Source organism: Podarcis liolepis (genome assembly GCF_965112155.1).
Source record: "Podarcis liolepis genome assembly, chromosome: 3".
Taxonomy (NCBI): Eukaryota; Metazoa; Chordata; class Lepidosauria; order Squamata; family Lacertidae; genus Podarcis; species Podarcis liolepis.
In genome coordinates this window covers 11,662,823-11,689,099 of record NC_139557.1, presented here as the reverse complement: position 1 = coordinate 11,689,099, position 26,277 = coordinate 11,662,823, and the positions used below count along the sequence as shown (strand labels likewise).

At 42.2% G+C, this 26,277-nt stretch overlaps 1 protein-coding gene and 1 long non-coding RNA gene across 22 annotated transcripts in view; one reads left to right on the top strand and one right to left on the bottom strand.

Annotated features, from left to right (window-relative positions):
* PLCB4 (phospholipase C beta 4) overlaps positions 1-26,277 on the top strand; it is a 213,959-nt gene that overhangs the window by 70,312 nt on the left and 117,370 nt on the right. For 18 of the 21 annotated variants that reach the window (XM_083495903.1, XM_083495902.1, XM_083495898.1 and 15 more), the window contains one exon: positions 20,328-20,380. The exons of 2 other annotated variants lie outside the window; for them this stretch is intronic. The gene's annotated coding sequence lies outside the window, so the exon portion shown is untranslated. Of the gene's footprint in view, positions 1-20,287; positions 20,381-26,277 lie in introns of all 21 variants that reach the window. One more of the 21 variants, XM_083495913.1, reaches the window with a different exon arrangement.
* Positions 43-9,067, bottom strand: LOC310703564. Its single transcript, XR_014524262.1, has 3 exons — positions 8,945-9,067; positions 8,397-8,441; positions 43-639 (listed from the first exon to the last, which is right to left on the bottom strand). It is a non-coding gene; the product is annotated as an uncharacterized lncRNA (long non-coding RNA).

Sequence of the window (26,277 nt, the reverse complement as noted above, 5' to 3'; positions counted from 1 at the left end):
ACATCTTTCAGCACTGATATTCTGAGATATATTCCAGGTCCCTTGAAATAGTACCTTTCGCATGCAAAAAAAGGAGTCCCGTAAAACAAATAGCTCTGCAATTAATAGTGCCAGAAAAATTATTGGCCTCCCCAAATTTTATTTCCTTTGGAAGTATATATAGGCATTATGTGTTTGATGGTTGCTTTAAAAAATGTGCCTTTTTTGGTTCTTGCTCTTTGACGTTTCTGTTCCACAGCCCCTTTGTTTGCATGTTAGCAGGGACTTTATAACCGCATAACTAAAGGGAGGTTTAGTTCGATCCTGTATCCATCGAGCTGAATAAAACAGATGTTTTGCATAGTGTGAATGAATTTGGTTTGTGATGTTATTTGCTTGGTCCTTGCCCAGGATTTGATGGGACGGTGGTGTTCTCATATACAGCTGGCTTTTTAAAAGGATCAGAGAATGGGATGTATCTTAAAGCAGCCTTTGCTCCTTGGTGCTGCTCGCTGCAGGTAATAGGCATTGCAGTTCAAAACATATGCCAGGCACTCAGTTGCTGAACGTTTTCCTAATGAATCAAATCCTGACTCTGTTGAGGTCAAAACTTCCTTTTCTTTGGTTTGCTACAGCCAAGATTTTATCCGCACTGTTGATCTGCAAAAAAAGAAAACTGTATCAACTGAAAAGAATGATCTAAAGGGGGGGGGGAGGTTTTGCCAGCAGAAAAATGAATTTGTTAAGTCTTCCTATTTCACCGAGTCCTGAGTTCATCTGCACATATTGGAAACAAGAATCAATACCTCATCTTTACAGGGGGTTTTTTAAAATAAAAAATATGTCTAAATTAATTCTTATGCAGTACAGTGGTACCTTGGGTTAAGTACTTAATTCGTTCCGGAGGTCTGTTCTTAACCTGAAACTGTTCTTAATCTGAAGCACCACTTTAGCTAATGGGGCCTCCTGCTACCGCTGCATCGCCGGAGCACGATTTCTGTTCTCATCCTGAAGCAAAGTTCTTAACCCGAGGTACTATTTCTGGGTTAGTGGAGTCTGTAACCTGAAGCGTATGTAACCCGAGGTACCACTGTACTGAGATTTTTTTGAGTAGTACTGTATAGCAACATTTCAGCAAGGACACTTAGTCTGATTGCCAGTTTTTCCATTCCATTGTTTCTATAAAATGTTTCCTCTGGAAACCTTGAATGTTTCTCTCTCTCTCTTTTTTGCTGGTTGTGGAGAAACAAAACAGCAGCGTCACTATGTTTCCTTGACCCAGGTGTTCTAAGTAAATGGCTTAGAAAGAAGCAACTGTGTCATATTTTATTGCCAACGAAGACTGGCAGCGTAGTTCTCAAACCTCCAGTGCAGGTCTTTATTTCCTTCATTCTAATGTTGGGCTTTCTCATTTAATTCATTGCTGCAGAATTACGGCTGCTGTTGAATTCTCCTTAGCTTGAAATGTGCCGTAGAAAAATAGTTTGTCTCAGGGCCCTTTCTGATGCCCATTCTGCATTGGTACTGACCAGCAGAGCATCTTTGTGGCCTGTTCAGGCCAAGAGAGAGAACACCTGTCTGAAGCTCTTATGTCACTCAAATGCTTTTGGGTGGGATGTCCGTATAAAGGCTGGATGGCTGTCTTCCTCCCTCATATTTTTCTGGTAGCAGCACCTCCCTCCCTCCCTCTCAGTGTGACTTGTTGGTCACTTCGGGGCTGTCTAGGAATTTTTGGCTGACCCGCCTGCTTGTGAATTGTTTCAATAGCTGGTGGGGGGGCACTGAATAGTTTTCTGTACTGCTAATTATGTTGATCTCATATTTAATTTGACCAGTTCAGGTGTGGGAAAGGGGGTGGTTGTATTTCAGCCTGGTGACCCCTTTTAGTAGTAGTAGTGGTAACAACAACAACAACAACAAATTATTTAAAGTCTAGGGCTTTAAAGGTCAGCACCAATACTTTGAATTGTGCTCGGAAACGTACTGGGAGCCAATGTAGATCTTTCAGGACCAGTGTTATATGGTTTTGGCGGCCACTCCCAGTCACTAGTCTAGCTGCCACATTCTGGATTAGTTGTAGTTTTCGGGTCACCTTCAAAGGTAGCCCCACATAGAGCACATTGCAGTAGTCCAAGCGGGAGATAACTAGAGCATGCACCATTCTGGGAAGACAGTCTGCTGGCAGGTAGGGTCTCAGCCTACGTACCTTATGGAGCTGGTAGACAGCTACTCTGAACACAGAATTCACCTGTGCCTCCATGGACAGCTGTGAGTCCAAAATGACTCCCAGGCTGCACACCTCGTCCTTCAGGAGCACAGTTACCTTATTCAGGACCAGGGAGTCCTCCACACCTGCCTGCCCCCCCCAAACAATACTTCTTTTCTTGTCATGATTTTAGGCACTTTCTGAGTGACGTGCTGGCCCCATAATTTTATGGGTGGTTTTCTTTTCACATACTTAGCTTAGCATTGTGTGCAAACCAAGTGTCCTGGATTAAAACAATGCTTAGTTAAACAAGTCATCTTGTTAAACAAACACATGGTTTGAAGCTGGCCTGTTTACCAACTGAACAGAGTTTGTTTTAAACCAGGATATCCAATTGGACAACTCAGAAGAAGTAGTTGTCCTGAGTGTAATGGAAGGAGGAATGGGGTTTCCAAGCCTTATCCTCATCCACATGCTGTTGTATGCACAGACCTTTTAAACTGTTGCTTGAAGTAATAGCAGGAATGGATCTGTCTTTAAGGGCAGAATAACAGTGTGTTTGTGGATTTGTGGATGAAGACAGGAGAAGGCCCATCCATCACATTAGGCATTCATATTGATTTTTAATTGTATTTTTATTGCTTCTTTTGTAATGTACTTTATTGTATTACAACTGGGATTCTATGGAGTTCAAACTTCAATTCGATGACATAGAGAATATACGAGAAATAAAAGAAGCAATTAAAATGCAATTAAAAATTATATAGCGTCTAGCACAGCACATTGCAAAAACCATTAAGTGGTCTTCCCAAGACCCTCAACAGTTTTCAAGTGGTTCATGGGAACTGCCTCTCTGGCATCTTGGGTAATTGTGGACATAAGACATAAACACTTGATATTACAAGAGAGTATTTTCAGTTCTATTTACCTAACCAACAAGGTTGTTTGTGTTCCTGGTTAATTGTTTTGCGTTGTGAGGTCTTATGGGGTTGGTCTTTTATAAGGAAGGATTACATATTATGCTACATGGAAGCTCTCCAAGCTCTGTAAATAGGAACAGGATGTCAACTTTGCTGCCCTATGGAGCCTTATTTCAGAGGCATAGGAATACTGGATGAGAAGGAACTTGGAGAGGAAGGAGAGTCTTATTTTGTTACCTGATGTGACTTCAGATTTTTAGATCGCCTAAAAGGCACCAGTCTTTAAGGTAACCACACTGTGAGTTGTTCATGAGAGCCACATTTTCGCTTTCAGGGAACTATTCCTTTCTTATTCAGTATTTGAATATTCAGTATTGAATGTTTTGTGCAATTTAGCTGAAATGTCTTAATCAGTGAAACATTAACAGATTGGTGAGAGAGTTCATTTCTTCATGGAAACTTTTGTTAGATTAGTTGTGAATTGAACTATCAAAAAATAATAGTCTAGTTCATATGAGTTTGCAGCTACAGCTGAAATCCTCACTTCTTCCTGTTGACTCCTTCACCTGCTGCAGCCCTAAATGAATTGTGCTGCTGCAGCAATCAACTTCATAGCAACATTTCCCTTATAAAAATGCAATGTAAAGGTAAAGGACCGCTGGATGGTTAAGTCAAGTCAAAGGCGACTATGGGGTTGCACTGCTCATCTCACTTTCAGGCCAAGGGAGCCAGCATTTGTCTGCAGATGGCTTTCTGGGTCATGTGGCCAGCATGACCAAAGTTCTTCTGGCACAACAGAACACCGTGACGGAAACAAGAGCGCACAAAAACACTGTTTACATTTCCGCCACAGTGCTGCCTATTTATCTATTTGCACTGGTGTGCTTTTGAACTGCTAGGTTGGCAGGAGCTGGGACAGAGCAACAGGAGCTCACTCTGTCTCAGGGATTCAAAGCGCCGACCTTCCGATCGGCCACCCCAAGAGGCTCAGCGGTTTAGACCACAGCGCCACCCGCATCGCTAAATGCACTACCTCAAGGACTGCCTCGCCCTATATGAACCAAACAGGACACTGTAATCATCATCTGAGGCTCTTCTTTGTGTACCTCCTCTGCAAGAGGTCTGGAGGGGGGCAGCATGGGATTTTTGGTGGTGGCTCCCCACTTGTGGATGCTCTCCCTGGGGTGGCCCGCCTGGTGCCTTTGTTACATATATTTAGGCACCAGATAAAAACATTCCTATTCTTCCAGGTCTTTGGCTTATTAGCCAGTATGTGGCCTTCTAAACTGTGAGGGGGTTATTGTTTTTGTTTGTTACTATGTTGTGTATTTTTGTGTTTTTATATTGTAAACTGCCCTGCGGTCGTCAGATGAAGGGTAGTATAGAAATTTAATAAAGAATAATAATGGAAACTGGGTAACAATGCAATGCCTCACTGTAGGGCTATCATATACTATTTTGATTCCTCCGCCTGCAACCAGTCAAAATGGGTATGCTAAAATTCTACTACCTGGTCTAAACCAGGCTATCTCAGCTGCCATCCTCTCCCCAGAAAAATGAGTACAATAAAGGTGATCTGCATTGGCATTGGCAGGAAGTTTTCTAAAAAGTTTACAAGCTTAGCAAGGGGAAATTGCATGATTTTTTAGTATGACAAAAGGCATGAGTTACAAAAAAAATCTGTCTTGCCTGCTACCGTTTTTCTTTGTTGGTAGGTCCACTGCTACAGCTACCTTAAAAACCTTGAATTTCCAGATTATTTTATGTGAAGCCACAATCATTTCTCCACCAGGAAAGGACCCCCCCCCCCGCAAAGGCTTTAAAATGTGAAGTGGGAAGTTCCTCCACAGATGGATGAGGCATTTAGCTTTTCCTTTGGCTAATTGGCCCGATCCGTTTTCCTCAATGTCAGTTAATGCCATGAATTCATGCATTGGCTGACACACTGAGCAGCAGTTTCTCACAGGGTAGTTTCTCAGAATAAGGTTTCGGGTTTTTTAAGTGAGAGCTGGGAATCTAGAATTTTGGCTCTTTGAGGGAGGGGTCTCCCCCTTCCCCACCCCACCCCAGAGGCCCATGATAGCATTATGGCTAATAGAAACCACATTTGCCACATTGCCAAGAGGTTTAAAGCTCATATAGATCCCAGTGCACCAGTGATGTCATCACCACTCCAGGAGCTCTTTACAATTAATTCAAATTCCCTATTTCTATGCAAATTAACTGTGGGTTGGAACTCTGGTTCAATTTTTAAAAGCAATTGCTAATTGGAAATTTGGAAGTTCTGTCCATCGCTGATTCCTGTGGTCCCCTTTGACGTGGTAAAATCGCCACGAGAGGATTTTGCTGCTGATAGCTTTATGTGATGAATATTTCTTTTTAATGTGTCGCTGGGTTGTGATGAAGTAAGCTCCCTGATGTGGGAAGTGCCAGGGCATGAATTCAGAGGAGAAGACAAAAAAAGACCCACTAACAGAATCTTGGGATTACTTACCCATTTTAATTTCCGCAGGCAGTAAGTCAAACAATTTTGATTTCAATTCTTAAATCTTCAATTTTGATACTGAAGTTGTTGATACTTGGACAGTCCCCCCCCCCATGTTTCATTTTTTTTATATATAAAATTTTTTATTGATTTTACAAAATTTTTATAAACAATACAAACAAATAAAAAGACAAAACAAACATATATTATTTCATCTCCTTTTTTCATAAGCCTCATTTCTCTGACTCCCCCAAACCTCCCCTTTCTACATCCCAATTCCCAAAATTGTTTCAGCAAATCCTAAATTAAATTTTTGTCAAATTTTGTTCCTTATTTGTTCTTTTCTTTTACCTAGTCTTTTGTCGCTGTAATCTCCTTTTCTTACTAAGAACCTCAACATTTTAGCATTCATTAATTTTATAATATTTCTTAAGATAAATTTTAAATTTCTTCCAATCTTCATCCGCCGTCTCTTTCCCCTGTTCACGGATTCTGTCGGTCATTTCAGCCAATGTCATATAGTCTATCACCTTCATCTGCCATTCTTCCAAGGTGGGTAGATCTTGGGTCTTCCAATGCTTTGCGACGAGTATTCTTGCTGCTGTAGTAGCGTACATAAAAAAAGTTCTATCTTTCTTCGACACCAATTGGTTACTAATGCCCAAGAGAAAGGCCTCTGGTTTCTTAGGGAAGGTACATTTTAGCACCTTTTTCATTTCATTATATATCATTTCCCAGAAAGTCTTAACCTTCAGGCACGTCCACCAAAGGTGGTAGAAAGTACCTTCAGATTCCTTACACTTCCAGCACTTATTATCAGGCACATGATAAATTTTTGCTAGCGTGACTGGGGTCATGTACCACCTGTAAATCATTTTCATAATATTTTCCTTTAAGGCATTACATGCCGTAAATTTTATACCGGTGTTCCACAACCATTCCCAGTCAGCAAACATAATGTTATGACCAATATCGTGTGCCCACTTAATCATGACCAATTTAACTGTTTCGTCTTGTGTATTCCACTTAAGCAACAAGTTATACATTCTTGACAGATTCTTAACATTGGGTTCTAACAGTTCAGTTTCTAATTTTGATTTCTCCACCTGGAAGCCAATTTTCCTGTCTTGTTTATATACCTCCATTATTTGAAAATAATGGAGCCAATCTCGTACTTTTGTTTTTAATTTCTCATAACTCTGTAATTTCAGTTTATCTCCATCTTGTTCCAAAATTTCCCAATACTTTGGCCATTTGGCCTCCATATTGAGTTTTTTCACCGCTTTAGCCTCCAAAGGTGACAACCATCTAGGGGTTTTGTTTTCCAGCAAATCCTTATATCTAGTCCAAACATTATATAGTGCTTCCCCCCCCCCCCAGGTTTCAGGACAGCCCTCTGGTTCAAAGACTCTAATCCAACTGGCAATTTAGAGAGAAGTCTCAATTCTATTCCAGCACCCCAGGAATTTGGTGAAGAGCTCCTTACATCCTCCACTGTACACCTTGATGCCATTAGGGGTGTCCGTGTGCAATGTTCAACAAGCGTATGGTTTGTGTACCTGTATACACAGTAGCTGAGCTGCACAAAGCAAGGGGTTTACACCCTTCCATGCAAACTCATGCACATGTGTAGACAGAGTTTCTGCCCATGTTCAGTGTAATGTGTGAACAAGTCGTAATGTTACACAAACTATGGTCTAGTTCCCACTAAGGCCCCATATGCATTATACATTTAAAACAGCACCTTCTCACTTTAAAGAGTCATGACCTCCTAGGACTTTGATTTGTTAAAGGTGCCCCCCCCAGCTCCATCCCATTTTAATTTGAAAAAAAAGATGGTTAACATCCTCTTGTTTCAAGTTCATTGGGCTTTGGGTATCGGCTGGATGTCCCTGGAACTAGTTTTGCCATTTGATAAGGTGACGGACTGACACTCTTTTCTGCTTTTTATAGTGATGTTTTGTTTTGTGTTGTTGTCCCCCCCCCCAAAAAAAAAAGTTTTCAAAAGTGCATTCCATTTTTTAAATTTGTGTACTGCTTGGAGGTGTGGGTTGTTGTTGTTGTTGTTTGTCGGAAAGCAGCTTACAAAGTTTAACAAGGAATTGAATAAATAAAATCACATTCCTTCTTAATCATTTCCCTGCTCTCAGACTTAAAAACCTTCCCAGCACTTTTAGCCTTTCCAAGAAGATGACATGTTCCAACCCGCTGATCATTTTGGGCACCCTTTTCTTTCTCCCTTTTCCTACGATACCCTTTTTAAGAGGAATGACCAAAACTATGTACAGCATTCCGAATGTGGCTGCGTCACAAGAGCTTGTATCACGGGCCTCATGATATTGGAAATTTTGTTTTTGATTCCTTCTGTAATCATTCCCAACGTGGAGAATGTCTCACATCTCAGAATGCAAAGGCACCATGACATTTAAGCTTGCCTTTCGTTTTCCATTCCCAAAATGGCAGTATGGCTCCAAAGACCATTCATCGCCCAACAGCCTCTGCACACGCAGCCTGGTCTTGAAGTTGTTATCTACAAAAATAGCATTGCTTTTCCTTTAAAGGAGAAAGTTGCACCATCCCAAAGATGCTTCCATTCTAAATGGAATCTTAATGACCAAATATTTCAACCATCCAATATTTGTAAAGATGCAGGAAGGGTGTGTGTGTGTTTTGAATCAGAATAGCTATAATCCATTCAAAACAAATCCTCTACCATTAGATTATCCTATTTTCAGGGTCTCCCGTTGTTGTCAAATGTCAACGAAGACAAACTTGAGGAAGGAAAGATTAGGCATAAGTTCCCTACCATTGATTCCGATCTAGAACTTTGTCTCGCATCCTGACAGCCCTGCTGAGATACAACAAGAAAGTGCTGTTTTTAGCGGCACTTCCTGTCTTGCAGATCTCCCAGTTTGAAGTCTCCACTCCATGTACATAAACAGCAACCCCCGAACACTCAGCAGCCTCAACTTTCCCCTTTGAGAGCCAGTGAGCGGTGGACTCGTAATCTTGTGAACCGGGTTCGCTTCCCCGCTCCTCCACATGTAGCTGCTGGGTGACCTTGGGCTAGTCACACTTCTCTGAATTCTCTCAGCCCCACTCACCTCGCAAAGTGTTTGTTGTGGGGGAGGAAGGGAAAGGAGAATGTTAGACACTTTGAGACTCCTTAGGGTAGTGATAAAGCGGGATATCAAATCCAAACGCTTCTTCTTCTTCTTTGCTAGATTGCAGATGTTCAGAATGAGGGCAAGTTGTCTAGTGAATCTGAGGTCTGTGCCAATCCCAGCACTAGCACGAGATACCTGCCTCAGATGTCTCAGGGCTTTCACAGTAGGGAAGGGGAGGCAAAAGTACCTCCTGTTCCCTGTGCTTCTACCAGTGGCATAGTGTGGGTTGCCAGTGCCCAGAGCCACATGGAGCGGGCTTGGGAGGGAGGGCAACTGGCAGAGTACTCATACGCATTCAACTGCCTTATGGTGTACGCGTCACCCAAGAGATTGTGGCCCCAGAGATAAGAAAAGAGGTGTCATTCCATTGTCTGGAGAGGTCACTTCCTGATGGTTCACATGGAGTAGCCATTTTCAATGGAGCCCAGCGATGTAGGCATGCAGCTGTATTGAGGCAGCACCAGGAGTTGACATTTTGTGCCCCTAACAATTTTGTGCCCGGGGCAACAGCCCCCGTGGCCTCCACCACAATACACCACTGGCTTCCACACTGGGCCCAGAACCTACTTGGAATCAGCATGTTGTGTTCATAATAGAATTGTTTGCATTAGTTGCATAAAATACTTTCATAATACAATTTCTGTGCATTATTTAGTTTTTGCAAGTTCAGATCCTGATTTGTTCATAATAACCTCCTTAGGTTTGTTGGGACTTATTTCCATTTCATTTAAATACCAGGTCATAGGCCTGTTCTGGAAACATTTTCAACCACCTTCCAAAGTTGTAGATTGAGTGCCATTGCAATGTCAAGCTTTGCTTCCACAGGCAAAATCTAAGGCTATATCCCTGGAAAACTGGCTTTTGACCTGTCCTTCTCTTCCTGCATTCATATAAATCCACACACACACACAAAATCAAGAAGCCCAGATGTGTTTCCCCTGCAATTCATGTGTTAATGATTTGGTACCCCCCCATAAGTACACAATTTGCAGCGTTGTGTTTGGTTTTCTGCCATTGTTCCTTCTTTTGTTTTTGTTTTTCTGCGGAAAGCTGTTGGAGGATCGTGGTGACAAATGATCTCAAAGCATCATTTGCCAACTCTTGCAGAGCATTCCTCCAGGTTTTATGACAGCAACACCACATATTCAAAAGTGTACATTTTGAAAAGTACACACATTTAGCTTCTCGCAGTTGGAGAACATCTCTTTAATAGCCAAAGGAAATGTGCTGTTACTGCATTCTGCAATGAAACATTAACCCCACCACCACCCAAGCATTTGCCATTTTGCGGCACATAGCTACTAGATACTTGGTTGCCAGGGTGCCTGAAAGTTAAGAAGGAGCAAACAAGCAGAAAACTGTAAAAGGGGCTACATCTGTGACTTGAGCTAAAGAAATAACCACCTTCCCAAATTTTCCCCATTGAATTTCCAAATATAGTTGAATCTATGAATGGCAATGGGCTGAAATCGACATTTGCACTCGTGGGGCAACTTCTGCTTGTGTGGTAGAACTTAAGACTTTCTCTTCTCCCCAAAACAGCACCCCTCAAATCTGCTCTGGTGTGTTGAGGGAACCCCAGTGCAGAGTTGGAGTGGGGGCTTTCAGGGAGAGGAAAAGGAGAGAAAGCTCCATTGAATTATTGGAAGTTCTTCTACTTGGGCAGTGGCTTTGTTTAGTGCAACCCAGTGGGTTCCTTGCTTAACTGAGTAACCAACACAGCACCATTCATCTGTGGTGGGCTATAACTCACATTATCCCTGACCTTTGGCCGTACGAGTTGGAGCTTATTGAAGTTGCATTTGGCGAACACTCCACGTTCTGCCAGCAATCCTGTGGGTTCAAAGCTTGCATCAAATCTCTCCCAACATCTTTTTTCTTCTCTCCTGCTGCAGCTTCAGCTAGAATGAATTGCTTCTGTTCATTTTTGGTGGGGAGGGAGGTTGATGCTGGATCTGGGAGAAACAAGCCCAGTGATGATCTGAACGACAGCAACACAAACCTGCTGGTAGAGAGGACTAGAACAGATGGGTCACTGACTTCTGATGAAATTGATTCTTGTGTGTCCACAGAGGCTGTGGCTGCCTTCACAGCCAGATTTTTTTTTTGGGGGGGGGGGAGAGATGCGGATTAAGACACTTCATTCCTGAAGCCATCATTGCACTCTGATGTTTGCAGAGGAATAATAGTTAGGATGGGCAGGTGAAAATGAGGCCAGGACTCCCAGTTGTGGAGAAGAGGGAATGTCAGCAGGTGCAGTTTGTTACATATGCTACACTTGATGAAATCCACCTTTCTTCTCAGATTTTAATGGCATTGCAAGGCCCTAAGAGAGGCCCTATTACCACCACCTACTGGCTGTGATATTATTACTACGTCTCGTTCACAATAGTTCATAAAGCTTAGTTAGCATCTTGCAGAGACTTCCATAAAAATCATTATCACTGGACCTCAAAGTGCTGAATTTCTCTCTTCTACAGAACCGTTAAAGATGTAGGAGCCCTTTTCAATTTTTGCATTGGTAAGTCCAGTTAAAGGCGACTATGGGGTTGTGGCGCTCATCTCCCTTTCAGGCAGAGGGAGCTGGCATTTGCCAGTAGACAGCTTTTTGGATCATGTGGCCAGCATGACTAAACCGCTTCTGGCGCAATGGAAGCCAGAATGCACGGAAACGCCGTTTACCTTCCTGCCGCAGTGGTACCTATTTATCTACCTGCACTTGTGTGCTTTCAGACTGCTATGTTGACAGGAGCTGGGGCAGAGCAATGGTAGCTCACTCCGTGGTGGGGATTCGAACCGCCGACCTTCTGATCAGCAAGCCCAAGAGGCTCAGTGGTTTAGACCACAGCACCACCCTAGTCCCATGACCACTCTGTAAGAGCACATCACATGTACATTGTGGGTGTGTCTGTGTGTATTTTTAAAAATACCACTGGAATCATGTTCTGTTTCGAAACAGCTATGGGTAACCACATACAAATATTGAAAACTACTGTGCTAGTAGTGGAAGCATTCTCCCTTGTGGCGAACCAGAGCATACTGGTGTGTCATGAGGGGTAGTGATCAGCATGAGACCTAAGACCTTTACTGGAGGAAACTGTAGGAATTTTTCAGGTTGTTTTTTCAGGTTGTTGATATCCTGTGCCTGTTTAGTGGGACGTATTTGTGGGATTGAACCCTGTTGCGTAAAAACAGTTTGACGTGTTCTTACACGTTTCACACCCTGGGGAATAAAATAACAGTGTGGAGAGGTCTTTCTGCTCTTTAAAAATTAAATCTCATTCTGAATTTAGACTGAGCTGGATTAGTCTGTTGCGAAGCATTTGTTCATTGTAGATATATATATATTGTAATCCTGTAAGAAGATAGGCCTGAAAATGGCGCAGCCTGGAACTGTAAAACAGTTGGGGCTAATCCTCTCTAATTCACGAGAGTTCTTCTTCTGCTGTCTTCTTTTTAAGCTGAAAGAAAAATGTGCTGCATCAGATGACATGTTTTTCATTTAGCTTGCTGCTCTTCATAGAGAGAGTGCACTTAAACAACTTTTTAGCCCAAAGCATTGGTAAGAAAATGTGGGAGGTATTAGAAGTGTGGAAGGCAGAATACTGAGCTAACATATCCCTGTATCACAGAAGTCATGGAATTAGTGGAGGGGAAACATTTCTGTGGTTCTTTCACCATTTATGTCTGATGTCCTGATCTACTCTTGGAAAAATAAACTGGTAGTGATCTACCCATTTTTGGGGGTGGGGGTGGGAGGAGACCAAAGTTGTTGAGTTTTTTTTTGTTTTTTTTAGGGGTGTAGTTTGACCACGACTGGTTCGACACCCCTGTCCTATAACGTATGTTTATACTTCCTTATGAGCATTCTTGGGAAGAATTAGTTACCCCCTTCACACTTTCACAGACACTCTGGGCAGCTTCCAACATATATAAAAACATAATAAAACATTAAACATCAAAAAATACAGGGATGCCTTCATATGTCTAGAAGACATGTATAGGTTGTATAGTTAATAATAATAATAATAATAATAATAATAATAATAATAATAATAATAATTTATACCCCGCCCATCTGGCTGAGTTTCCCCAGCCACTCTGGGCAGCTCCCAATCAAATGTTAAAAACAGTACAGCATTAAATATTAAAAACTTCCCTGAACAGCCTTCAGGTGTCTTTTGAAGATAGGATAGCTGCTTATCTCCTTGGCTTGGGGGTTGCATAACTCCATACCCTCCAATATTTCTCCAGTGAAAATAGGGGTGTAGTAATGACTTTCTGGGATCAAATCTGAAACTGGGATGTCTTTTATAAATCTGGGACTGTCCCTGGAAAATAGGGACTATTGGAGAGTCTGCACTTGTGCTTTGTGCGACTTTGATTCATGCTTATGAATACAGATTGGTATTCTGGATTATATATCTTGCATATTCTGCCTGAATCTTTGTAAAATGTGATGGTCAGAGTGACTTTGATTTCATTTTCAGCTGGATTGATCCTGGCCTTGAAGCTCAGCCTGCTGCCTTCAAAGCAACGGCACTGGCAAATTTTAATCCTCCCATTTCTCCTTGATATATTGGTTGGCGAACAGAAATCAATTAATTGGCCTGTGAAAGCCAACAGAAATGATGCTCTGTATGACATTGTGTCTGGAGAAAGAACCTGCTCTGTCATAACTCTCCCACACACCTGGGACAATAGGTAAAGGGTAAAGGGACCCCTGACCAATAGGTCCAGTCACGGATAACTCTGGGGTTGCAGCACTCATCTCGCTTTATTGGCCGAGGGAGCTGGCGTACAGCTTCTGGGTCATGTGGCCAGCATGACTAAGCCGCTTCTGGCGAACCATAGCAGCGCAGGGAAACACCATTTACCTTCCTGCCGGAGCGGTACCTATTTATCTACTTGCACTTTGATATGCTTTCTAACTGCTAGGTTGGCAGGAGCTCACCTCGTCGCGGGGATTTGAACTGCCGACCTTCTGATCGGCAAGCCCTAGGCTCTATGGTTTAGACCACAGCGCCACCCATGCCCACCTGGGACAATAGCTGACAATAGCTGACTCCAAATGGGTACCAAATGTGTAAATACCTGGTCCATATCCCCCCGCCTCCAAAGTTTTAATTTAGTAGTTCTGGTCTATCTCAAACTTTCTGGAGCAGTACCAAGAAACCTGCTTTTTGCTTGTGTCCTAATTTAAATGTATAAAGACCTCTCTGCACTTGATCTTAGCCAAAAGGCCGAGAACCTTCTCCATGTGGAGACAGCAGTATCAAACCATACTGCTAGCTTGTTCTCTCTATAAAGATCTGTAGAACAAGGTTATTCCGCCTCTTCTGTTTTCTATGCCAGGTCGTTCATCCACTGCTACAGTATCTTTTACTCTTGCAGACCAACATTACCAGGTGACAGCAAACGCAGCAAAATTTTTAGCTGGGGCAATTTAAAGAAGATCTACCATCTATTATATATATATGTGTGTGTGTGTGTGTGTGTGTGTGTGTGTGTGTGTTTAACATATCATTTTCAACAGTAATTAAACATACTTTTACATCTTATTCAAATTTTTGACTTCCATCAATCCTGCCTGAAAATTTTCCAATCTAATCTCTCAGTATGCATTTCTTATCTTCCCTATTACATTTCAAACTCATAACCAATATCTCTTATCTTTTTCTACTTTGTAACACTTCGTATATTTCTCCTTACACAACTTCTTGTAGTCCTACTAGCGTAATACTGGAAAAGTCCCATTCATCAAATCTGGACGTATGGTGCAAGGGCTTGATATTCCCCAGAAGTTCTCAGTTCTAATCCCAAAGTGTATTGGTTTCCTTTTGTCTCATCTTACCCAGTTTGCAGCTCTTAATGTGGTGGCTAACAGTTTTGAATCACCATTGGGCATTCTTAATACATTTTGTGGCTTAAGACCTGTGTTGCTCAGAGTTCCAGCCCAGCTGCTGCTTCTTTCTGTAAAAGAAAAAAGAGTGAGAATAAGAGCGGATTTTGGCAAAGCAACTTATAAGTGTTAAATTAAGCCTTGGACTTCATTAAAAACGTCAGACGAGTCGCACTTTGCAAAATGTACTGTACTGGAGGTTGACGGGGGGAGGGAAGAAGGTTGAGTATGCCTAATGGAATACATTAAATGTATAATTTTTAATGAGGAGCAAGGGGTGATATTTAATTAGCACCAGAAGTTTTGAGGTTTAATAGTTTCTCCAAAATCATGTTCAGAACTCAGATTGCCCTATCTCATTTGAACAGTGCATTGTTCTCATTTGTAAATAGCTTTTTATATCGGCAAATTGCATCTTCAGAATTGCTTGGCACATATATGCTTTGGCAGTCTCACCTGATGTGGAACTCAGTGTGTTTTGACTATGCACAATTTGGGTTTTAGGCATGATCTCTGGAATGTACCCACCCCAGCCCGTGTAAGTTGCAGGCTTGCTGTATTTAGAATAAACTTCTTTAGTCACATCATGGTCCATTTCCTACCAGGGAGCACTGCAGGAAAACAGCAAGGCCCGTCATTTTATCCAATGATTTGGGTAATAAGTGATAATAAGGGATATGAACCATTAATGAATAAAATCAATTTTGGAGAAAACTAATGTTGTTGTGTTCTCTAGGGCAGGGGGAGAAAACTGGTACCCTCAACACATCATTGGAATTGAACCATTGCTGTCAATGTTTTCCTTTTTTTAAGGGAAATTCCCTTATTCTGAATAGGATTCCTCGCAAGAAAAGGGAAAAGTTGACAGCTGTGAATTGAACTGGCACCACCCCTGATTATTTCCTTTCTCTCAGTGCAAGACCCAAAGCAGCATCAATTAAAATAAATACAACAAACACACGCACACAATCAATATAATTGATTGGATGTGCTGGCTGGAGCTGATTGGAATTGTCGTCCAACAACACCTAGAGGGAACTACATTGCCTATGCAGTTTTCTAAAGGCTTTGTTGTTTGGGGGCTTTTGTTTAAATGCAGGCTTTTTGGATTCTAGCTGGTTTGCAGTCTGCTCCAGACATAACCTAAATCATTTTACTCTTTAGAGCGGTTATACCCACCCACCCAAATCTTGTTTTTTCCAAGTTGGTTTTAAGATTGCGTTTTCAGCAAAGCACACAACCTTAAAACGTTAATGTGACATTGTGTTGCCTACGCTGATGTTGATGCTCCCTGTTTCTCTTTATTACAGCTTTTTTGTGATAGCATGAAAACATAAGTAAGATCTGCGGTGCTTAGGAGGGACAGCATTGCAAAAGAAACTGGGTTTTGTGCAGAAATGCCCGTGCAGCTGGGCTCTGGGGGTTTTCTGTTTTCGAGTGCTGCATCCCTGCTGTGCTACAAATCAGTTATGAAACCTTGAAAAACAGAATAAGACCAGGGAGGTGCAGGTCTTTTTCCAATGAAGAAGCGCAAAGCCTGGCAAGGCATGAACGTGTTGTGTGCAACTTTTCTGGATCATGGCCAGTGGCTGTGGTTGAAAGTCTCTGCAAAGAGCAAACCGGGCACTATCCATGTTCTTGCTTGGCAAAAGGTTGTCGCTCATTAAGATGAACTAGCAAATAGCTATTGACTTTGTTGTTGCCCGTTCCAGGAAAACAAGTGAGAGACGCTGGCATTTCAAATCAGGGAACTTGTGCATTTGTATGTGTGATATAGCCTGCATCACTAGGGTATGCCATTTTAGGGGGTGAAACTTAATTTTTGCAAATTTACCAAGGGAGGGATTTTTAAATAGGTTCTTGTCTGTGAAAAAAATCAAATCTGCTCCTGTTTTTACGGTAGGACAGCATTTAGCTTGGTAGTTTCTCTTTCTGCTCAGCTAGCTGACCATATTCTGGAGAGCCATTGTGGTATAGTGGTTAAGAACGGTGGACTTGTAATCTGGTGAACTGGGTTCGCTTCCCCGCTCCTCCACCTGCAGCTGCTGGGTGACCTTGGGCTGGTCACACTTCTTTGAAGTCTCTCAGCCCCACTCACCTCACAGAGTGTTTGTTGTGGGGGAGGAAGCGAAAGGAGAATGTTAGCCGCTTTGAGACTCCTTCGGGTAGTGATAAAGCGGGATCTCAAATCCAAACTCTTTCTTTCTTTCTCTTTAAGGTGCAGCACCCAAAACTCCATACAGTATTCCAAGTGTGGTTGCAACATAATATTTGCAAAGAGGCATTATGATATTGACAATCCATTGATGGTGGATTTGTTTCCTAACATTTGGATGCTTGTGCTGTATGATTATATTTTTATAGGGAACTCTTTAGAAAGCTACTTGAGATTCTGTTGCACAGCATTACTCTGAAGCAAGAAATTCTTTTGTAACTGTACCTTATAGCACACAATATAATTGTAGCGCTTAGGGTTCCTACAATGGGGAATTGGAGACAGATTGTCGTGTTGACATTGGCAGTGGGAAACCTAAATGTTTCTCCACTCAAGTTTTTGTTTTCTTTTGCAATAATTTAATATGCAGACCTTCAGAGTCATGTCAGAAATATATATACTAAGCTTTGTTTTTGCCTTTTTCGGTTATTACTCCTAGACATTTGATCACTTTAATGTTCCTGTTCGGAAAATAAAACCATGAGCGTAATGTGCAACTGAACCTAGTTTTAGCCATTAAGAAGGGAATGGGAGTCAGATCTGCTGTTCACATGAGCTTGTTTTGTCCTGGATTGTCAGGCCCTTTTTAATGTTGTGGTGTGGCCATCTTCAGAACAGTGGAATTCAAAGTAATGCTGTTACAATTATTATGTTAGTGCAAGCCTTTCTACTTGCCAGATGGAACTCAGTAGTGTGCAGTCAGTGAACTAGGGGGGCTAGTCTAGTCCCCTAAGGGGTCCAACAGCCCTCCTGCCACATTCCCAAAGACCATCTGGCTTCAGGAAGGAGTGAACATGGCTCCAGCATCCTGTCAGAGCCCTGGCGCCTCCTTCCTAAAGCCCAGGAAGCTTCTGCCCAGCTTAGAGTTTAGTGCGTTACATTTTAGTGTTCTTTGACAATCTACTTCTTCAATAGGCTAAAGGTGTTTTTACACTGAGGATCTTCAAGGCCTGAATGTTGTCTGGCTCTGTGGCAAAGCAGCCCAAAGCTCAGGCTGGGAGCAGGGCAAGGCAAGGCAAGGCTGTGTTGCTTCAGCAACAAACATACTGAGACTGAGCTCTGCATAGTGATAGCAGTTGCATCCCAACTATTAGCCCTGTCTGGACCATAAGGTGCGTCTTCATCTAAAGGGGCCCAGCCTGCTTTGGTAGTCTCCTACTGAAGGGAACAACTGAGTCTCTGGTTTCACGGCAGACTCCTGGGAGTCTGAGGACAGCAATGTATACCTGAAGCGACTCCTCCCCCATCGTTCAGCCCGGACACTGAGATCCAGCGCTGAGGACCTTCTGGCGGTTCCCTCATTGCGAGATTACAGGGAACCAAGCAGAGGGCCTTCTCGGTAGTGGTGCCCGCCCTGTGGAATACCCACCCTTCAGATGTGAAGGAAATAAGCAGCTATCCTATCTTTAAAAGACATCTGAAGGCAGCCCTGTTTAGGGAAGTTTTTAATATTTCATGCTGTATTGTTTTTAACACTTGATTGGGAGTCGCCCAGAGTGGCTGGAGAGACTCAGCCAGATGGGCGGGGTATAAATAATAAATTGTTATTGTTGTTGTTGTTGTTGTTGTCATATCTTCAGGCTGGAGGGTCACTGTCCCCACAGGCTGATCTGGTGAAGTGCTCTTGGGATTGACCCCTCTAGAAGCCTTCCCCTTTTGGCTTGGAGTCCTCTTCCCACTTCCCCTGAAAGAGGGGGTCCAATTGTGGGTCTCTGACAAATGCGTTCCTCAACACACCTAAGAACTCTGGTTGCACTTTCCTGATGCTTCCTCGCCCTTCCATGCAACAGGTGCATGGACCTCTAGACTTGGCTATACAGTGTACAACAGGCTTCCTCAAACTCGGCCCTCCAGATGTTTTTGGCTTACAACTCCCATGATCCCTAGCTAGCAGGACCAGTGGTCAGGGATGATGGGAATTGTAGTCTCAAGACATCTGGAGGGCCAAGGTTGAGGAAACCTGGTCTACAAAGTAGTAGAAGTCAAAGGGTGGACTCGGGTCACCCCACCCCAATGTCTAGGACCCAGAGCACTACCATAGGAGTACTCTTAGGCTCGAGGAAGCACATGGCCATGCCACAACTTACTTTTGAAACTCCTTATTTGTTTCAGAAAGGGTTTCCATGTGGCATGAACGGCTAGTGTCTGAGAAACAGAAGCCTTATGCTTCCGTAGTTGTATGTTGCTAGTTGCAAGGTCCTTTGGATCCTGACCAGTGTGTCTTGTGTTCCCAGTTGTGTGCAGGAAGCCCAGTAGAATCAAAGGCTTGTGCAGCATCACTTACACTAGATGCCATTGATTGAAATCAAAGTGTCTCAAATGCATTTCTGAATTGGAGATAAGATTGATTATAACTGTGGTTTCCATCTATCTATCTATCTATCTATCTATCTATCTATCTATCTATCTATCTATATCATCATCATCATCTATTGTTATCTATCCTGAAAAGAGCTCCTTTCCATGTTTTTTTAAAAAAGGTGCGCATATAAATAACTTACTGAAACAGACCTTTTAAAAATCCTAAATTCTTTAGTCTAAAAACAATATGAATATTAGTGGGATTTTTGCTTTTGGCTATAGGTAGAAAGCAACATCTGACTGACAAAAAACCACCTTCTCTTTACCTGGGACATTCCTGAATCCATACAGAGAATGTTCCATATATAGGTAAATATTATATGCGAAGGGTGTTGTCAGGTGTTGTTTTCTGTATAATGGCACGCGTGTGCATATACCTGTAACTCTTTCCCTGTTCTTTGGGTTTGACAAGAAATGTTTGACCAGATGTAGATGAAGAGTTTGGATTTGATATCCCGCTTTATCATTACCTGAAGGAGTCTCAAAGTGGCCAACATTCTCCTTTCCCTTCCTCCCCCACAACAAACACTCTGTGAGGTGAGTGGGGCTGAGGGACTTCAGAGAAGTGTGATTAGCCCAAGGTCACCCAGCAGCTGCATGTGGAGGAGCGGGGAATTGAACCCAGTTCACCAGATTACAAGTCTACCGCTCTTAACCACTACACCACACTAGATGTGAATTGTGCTACGCCCTACCACCATAGTCTTGACTAGTCTTTCTTTAATTGAAACACATGTCTAGCATTTTCCCACTTGTGGTTTAAGGGGAAATGTAAGCAAATCTTTTTTCTTTTCTTTTCTTTTTTGGAAGTGATTGCATAGTGCCATATATATAATGGGAAAGCAATGGCTTGCTTTCACTGATCATTAGTTTTATTTCTTAAAAAAGAAATTGTTGTGCATTCTGTTCTTCATTGTGTGTGTGTGTGTGTGTGTGTGTGTGTGTCTGTAAACTGTCTTGGGTTGTTTTGAGAAAACTGACCAAGAAATGCTAGAAGAAATTAATAACGGTGATAATGTTTTGATTTATAAAGATGGCTTTGCGCAATGGAGCTTCTGTAAATAACACTTTTCACTATTTTGCTTCTTGCAGAAAGAAAAGTATCCCTGGCCACTCAAACATAACAGTTGGATAAGTGCTACTTGGTAAGTTTCCTGTTTATACACAATGGTGCAAACTTGCCATGCTTTGGGAGTTTTGGGAAGTATGTGGAGATGCTAAACAAGAGCTCATGTTTGATTTTATTGGTGTCAGTGTTGTAAACAAAAATTGCCCTTTTCCCTTATGGGGTATCCAAGAGCCCATATAGAGTCCTTACATAGGTTCCCTATTGGTAGGAGAGAATAACAGAGGCCAACCAGAGAATATTGAGAAGCAAAGCAGCTAGTAAGCTTGATCTTTATTGATCTGTTGCAACAGGGTGCTCCCCTCACCCACAGGAGAGAGGAGGGACCCAGAAAAATGGCATGCAAGGCCTTATAAAGACTTTTGAAATTCCCATCCTGTAGATCAAGACCACCCCCAGAAACATCATACATACATCACAGAAGGGGTGTAACCTAAGACTACCCTCAGATATATCACACCTACATCACAGAAAAGGCGGTCTAAAACAGAAATTTGAATATTGTTTTCTCCTGTTGTTGGATTGGATTGCCTGGGGAGCCTACCCATTCGTTTGTGGTGATAAATACTTAGTTCCTGGGCCAGGTCACAGGCTCACACCCTATTCAAACACAGACATACCCTTAAGACAGGATTTGTGAAGGAAAAGACAATGGGGAGGCTTTTCCACTTTGACCTTGCAGAGAAAACCTTTGCTCATTTTAGGAATCAAAATGGCTTCAGGTCGGTCTTCCTGTGCTGATCTATGTACGTGCGGTTATGAACATTACCATATATCTAAGACCTCAAAATTCCTATCACATCAGGAAACTTTAGCATAGATGGTATACATTGCTTCAGGCAGGGATTGCCCTCCTGGCTCTTGAGCTGAAACTGGCAAAAGCTCCTTTAATCTTTAGCTTGCTCCTTCCAGCTAATTACCTGGTTACAAAGGCATCAGATTCATCATAGCTCCTTATACACAGCAAGAGAACAGGCCATGAGCAACAGAAGGTGTCAAGGGTTATAGCAAGTGAATCTGGCAGCATCTGAAGGAAACCTCAGGAGGCAATTTATTTTTGCAGCTCTAATCTAATATATCACATTGCTACTTTGAGCTGGGGAAACTTGTACTCCCTTGGTGTTGATTGGAGAAACTAGACTTGCACATCTCACAATATGTATATATCTTTGGAGAATGATCTCTCTGCTACCAGCTATCAAGGGAAATATACGTTGCTGTCATCTAAAGGTAGTATCAGGTCTGATTCCTGAGTGTTTTTTAATCCGTTTATTTATTGCGAACCTCAGATCTCTTGGCCGGGTCAAAATTTAGGATTATGCCAAAATGACAAAAATGATGGGAAGAATCAGAACTCAAGAAGACCAAAGTTTTATTAAGGAATGGGGAAATTTTATCTAAAAACCACTATAAACAGTTAAAATCGTTAGTAGGATTGAAATATCATTTGTAGTTTAATGGCGAATTTTGGATATAATAGGGATGTAAACGATTTGGATTATTATAAAAGATGCAGGAGGAAATTACTAACAATAGGATCCATAATGGGGAGGAAGGAAAAGGAAGCCCAGGGGATTCTTTGCAATCTTGTTTTCTAAGAATCTGAAGCTGCACTCCCAGCCTTGCTTACCTGAAAGTAGGCCCCATTGAAATCAAAAGGACTTACTTCCTGAGTAGACATAGTCAAAATAAAAAAATTCCTTCCAGTAGCACCTTAAAGACCAACTAAGTTAGTTCTTGGTATGAGCTTTCGTGTGCATGCACACTTCTTCAGATAGTCTTCTTCAGAGTAGACATAGTTAGCATTGTTCTGTAAAATTACATCAGTAGTAGTTTTAGAAGCCTGCAAACAAAGGTTTGGCTGTTGGGGGGCATAACTTTTTCCAGAAAGGGTGGGGGGGGGTTGTATGGAAGAAAACGTGGGCACTACTGGTTTGCACAGCCAACTCCGTCCAACATTTCTGTTTATCAACAAGTTAAAGCCCCATTTAATGGTCTTGATCTGACTTGGCTTCATATGTCCCCATGTAGCCAAACCTCAAACGTAGGACAGTGGTACCTTGGGTTGCAGACGCTTCAGGTTACAGACTCTGCTAACTCCGAAGTAGTACCTCGGGTTAAGAACTTTGCTTCAGGATGAGAACAGAAATTGTGCAGTGGCAGTGGGAGGCCCCATTAGCTAAAGTGGTACCCCAGGTTAAGAACAGTTTCAAGTTAAGAACGGACCTCTAGAATGAATTAAGTTCTTAACACGAGGTACCACTGTATTAAGAAGCTAAATCCTAGGAACATGCCTTATACCTGCCTCAGACCATTGATTCTTTGACCACTGGGCCGCTAAGTTTGGTTTCAGCCAGGAATTCCTCCTAACCCTACCTGGACTTGCTGGGAATAGAAGTTGGGGCCTTCAGAGGAAGTGGTGGCCTCACATTGGCACCCTGTTGGTCAATAAAAAGGGGGGGATGGCACCCAGTAGCAATGAACATGTTAGCCACTGCTGGTAGGTGGGGCAAACCCTTTGCACTTGTTCACAGGCTGCCCCAGAGACCACCAAAATGCCTCCCCATCTCTGCTGCCTGCCAAGTTGGGGTGAGCACTTATCTCAGCTGTCAAATTTCCCTTGCCTGGTCCTCTTGTTACCGTCACTACAAGTTCTCTGCCTCCTTTCCCCATCTCTAGAAGTTGCGGATGAGATGGCTTTGCCACAGCATCACCTGTGAAGAAACGCGTGAGGGCGGATTCCCTTTGTAAAATAAAATAAAAGCCAGCAGTTCTCTAGAGCTGTGGCTTCATTCGTCATCAGTAGACCTCGCCTCTTTGAATTTGTCCTGAATGCTTTCTTGCTCCATGCCTTTTGTACTGTGGGAACTTGCATGTTAATTAAAATAAGGGGTTTGCAAATAGCCGATGTTGTTTTCACCCCTTGGTGCAAAGGCTGCAAGTAGCATTTAGGGTAAATAAAGCCCTTGAAGATCAGCACAGATAACATCCTTAGTTAAACTAACATCTGTAGCTCAGTAACACTGTCTGTTTGACTTGGGTTTTTGTCAGATTGTGTTTGATTTTGGAAGCTATGTGGAATGTGAGATCACTCTGCAGCTTTGATAATTGGACACTGTAACTATTATGTTTTCAGGTAGTTATCACTACCTGTTCTTTTTGCATTTCATTTCACTCTGTACACACTCCTCTAAATTTTTGTTGCAAGACTTATTATATATGATCATTAAGATAAAGGGGGATTTCCTATAATGAATCTCAGAAGTGCAATAAGAAAAGTGGCATGCTTAGTGGAGAGGTCATTTTAAATTCCACACAGTGATACACTTGCACAATCATCTTGTTTTATACTCTACATGCTTCATGTCTCTAATGTATGTTTTATACTTTTGCTGATTCCATCTCCTGGATATAATCTGGGCTTTTGTGAAACCAATTTGCAGCCACATTTCAGGTCTTCCAGGATTTAGGAGTGAAACGTAACTCTTATAGATGAAATCTTCCCTGTTTTGCAACGTTAACTCTTTTGATTCACAATACACAATGATATTTTCCTCAGCTTATTCCATTAATAATGGGTTAATTGGGATAATGCCCCAACAATTGACGGTATTTCCTTTGAACCATTGTTTTTGGATGATGGAATGGAGCATTAAATTGTGCAATGCTCCTTTCCTGAACAACCAACCAGGAGGCACAAAGTTTGATTTAGGGGGAAAAAGTTGTTAGTTTTGCATAACAGCCCCCACTCGAAACTGGCAAAATTGCCTAGATGCATTATGCATTGACTTTAATGTCTTATTGACCCTGAGAACAATGTCCGCCTTATCTGATATCAAGATAATCTTGCTAAGAGTGGGAGGTTCCCTTCTTATCTTTGGAAAAACCTTCCTGATGTTGTCTGCTTGCATATAAACTGTGCCAAGGGAGGTGTAGTCTCAGATGAATGCTGCCAACTTTGCTGCTAAGCACACTGCTGGCCTCAATGTTTTGCCTTCAAAGAATTCACTGCAAACTTTTGCGAAGATTTCCACACTATATGAATGTTTACATGTCAGCTGAATGAACTTTTAAATTATTGTTTAAAGGTATCTCCCCCTTAACCGTGGTCTGTAACGTTAGGGAAAACTTACCATGATGTGCGAACCAAGCCATTATGTCTAAATACCTAAACCTCATAGTTTGGAGTTGGCTCGAAGAGTGATCCAAACCATGGTTTGCATTAATCACAAGAGTTGTGCTTCCTTGCATTTTCAGCCTTTGTGTTTACAAGCAAGTCTCCTTGGTGCCCTTGTTCTTCTGGGGGCGAGGCTTGACAAGGGAAATCACCTTTTCAATGTACAGTTGGATTCTTAACCATTGTTTAGGAAACAAAAGGACAGTTAAACATTAACTGTATGTGAAGCACTCACATCCGCAGAATTTCACCAAATCTATTTGCAAGTTGTAATGTTGCTCTTGGAGAAGATACTTTGAGTCCGTAGTGATCAGGCAGCTTAGCCGTGGTGACTGGCTGTTCTAGGATGGCAAAAGCCGTATGTGTCGTTGAACAACAAGATCCATCTGGTTGCTCTCCATTTAGGACGGGTGCTTTTGGAGAGGAAAGATTAATGAGCATTTTATTAGAAAGGCCTTTTTGTTTTTCCCAGCTGGCCTTTATGTAATCTGATAATGCCATGAAAATTGATAGTAAGACCATATCTAATAAAACCTTGCTCTCCTCCCCATTTGTGTGGTACTAATCACTAATGCATCAACGTATGCCGTGCTTTGTTTTGTTAGAACTGATTTTGAGTCTGAGATAATTAAAATATATGTGTGTGCTTTAAGTTGGAAGGTTTACCTTAGGTTTTTAGTGTCCGAGAGGAAGCCCAGTTTAATTGCAGCAGTTTATTTCTCTCTCCCCCTCCCCTTTATATTTCTTGGCCTCAGTTGGCAGCTGCAGAATCTTTATTCTGGGTTACCCTCCAATTTGTATGGATTGACAGTATTTATTTCAGGCTTGAGGTTAGTCTGAAGAGGTTTCTGTGGTGATTAATGATGTCAGAGAAGAGTGACATCAGAGTGTTGTTTGCTAAAAAAACAAGCTTAGGTAATGTTACCCTGGAGATGCAATTCCTCTGCTTTTCAGAGCAGAGAAAAACAGCTTCCCTCTAGTAGTAAACACTAAGTGGTGTGAAAAGTGTTCTCCAGAAGTATTGATCTGTGGGGCTGGAATGATAAAGGTTTGTGTGTGGCAGGGCTGGCCCATGACATTTTGCAGAGCAGAACATGGAGGGTCCCACCCAGGGCCGGATTTAGGTTTGATGAGGCCCTAAGCTACTGAAGGTAATGGGGCCCTTTGTATGTCCAGCTGTCCTTCGTCAACAACAAATTGTTGCTGTTTTTGTGTTGAATATATGCTATACATTTTGTGTTGAATATATGCTATACAGTGGTGCCCCGCAAGACAAATGCCTCGCAAGACGGAAAACCCGCTAGACGAAAGGGTTTTCCGTTTTTGAGCTGCTTCGCAAGACGATTTTCCCTATGGGCTTGCTTTGCAAGACGAAAACGTCTTGCGAGTGTTCCGATTTTTTTCCGCTCCCCCCCCTTTTTCTAAGCCGCTAATAGCCTTTTAGCCGCTAATCCGCTAAGCCTTTAATAGCCGCTAAGCCTTTAATAGCACTAATCCGCTAAGCCGCTAATAGGGTTGCTTCGCAAGACGAAAAAACTGCTAGACGAAGAGACTCGCGGAACGGATTAATTTCGTCTTGCGAGGCACCACTGTATGGTAATTTATGGACCTAATAGGGATCTAACCAGAGATATTTTAGGGGACAGGCTAGCAGGTGGGGCCCATTACTTACGTCATAGGAGCCTACACAACACAAAACACTGTTGCTGTATATAGATTTTATTTTATTTGTTTTTTAT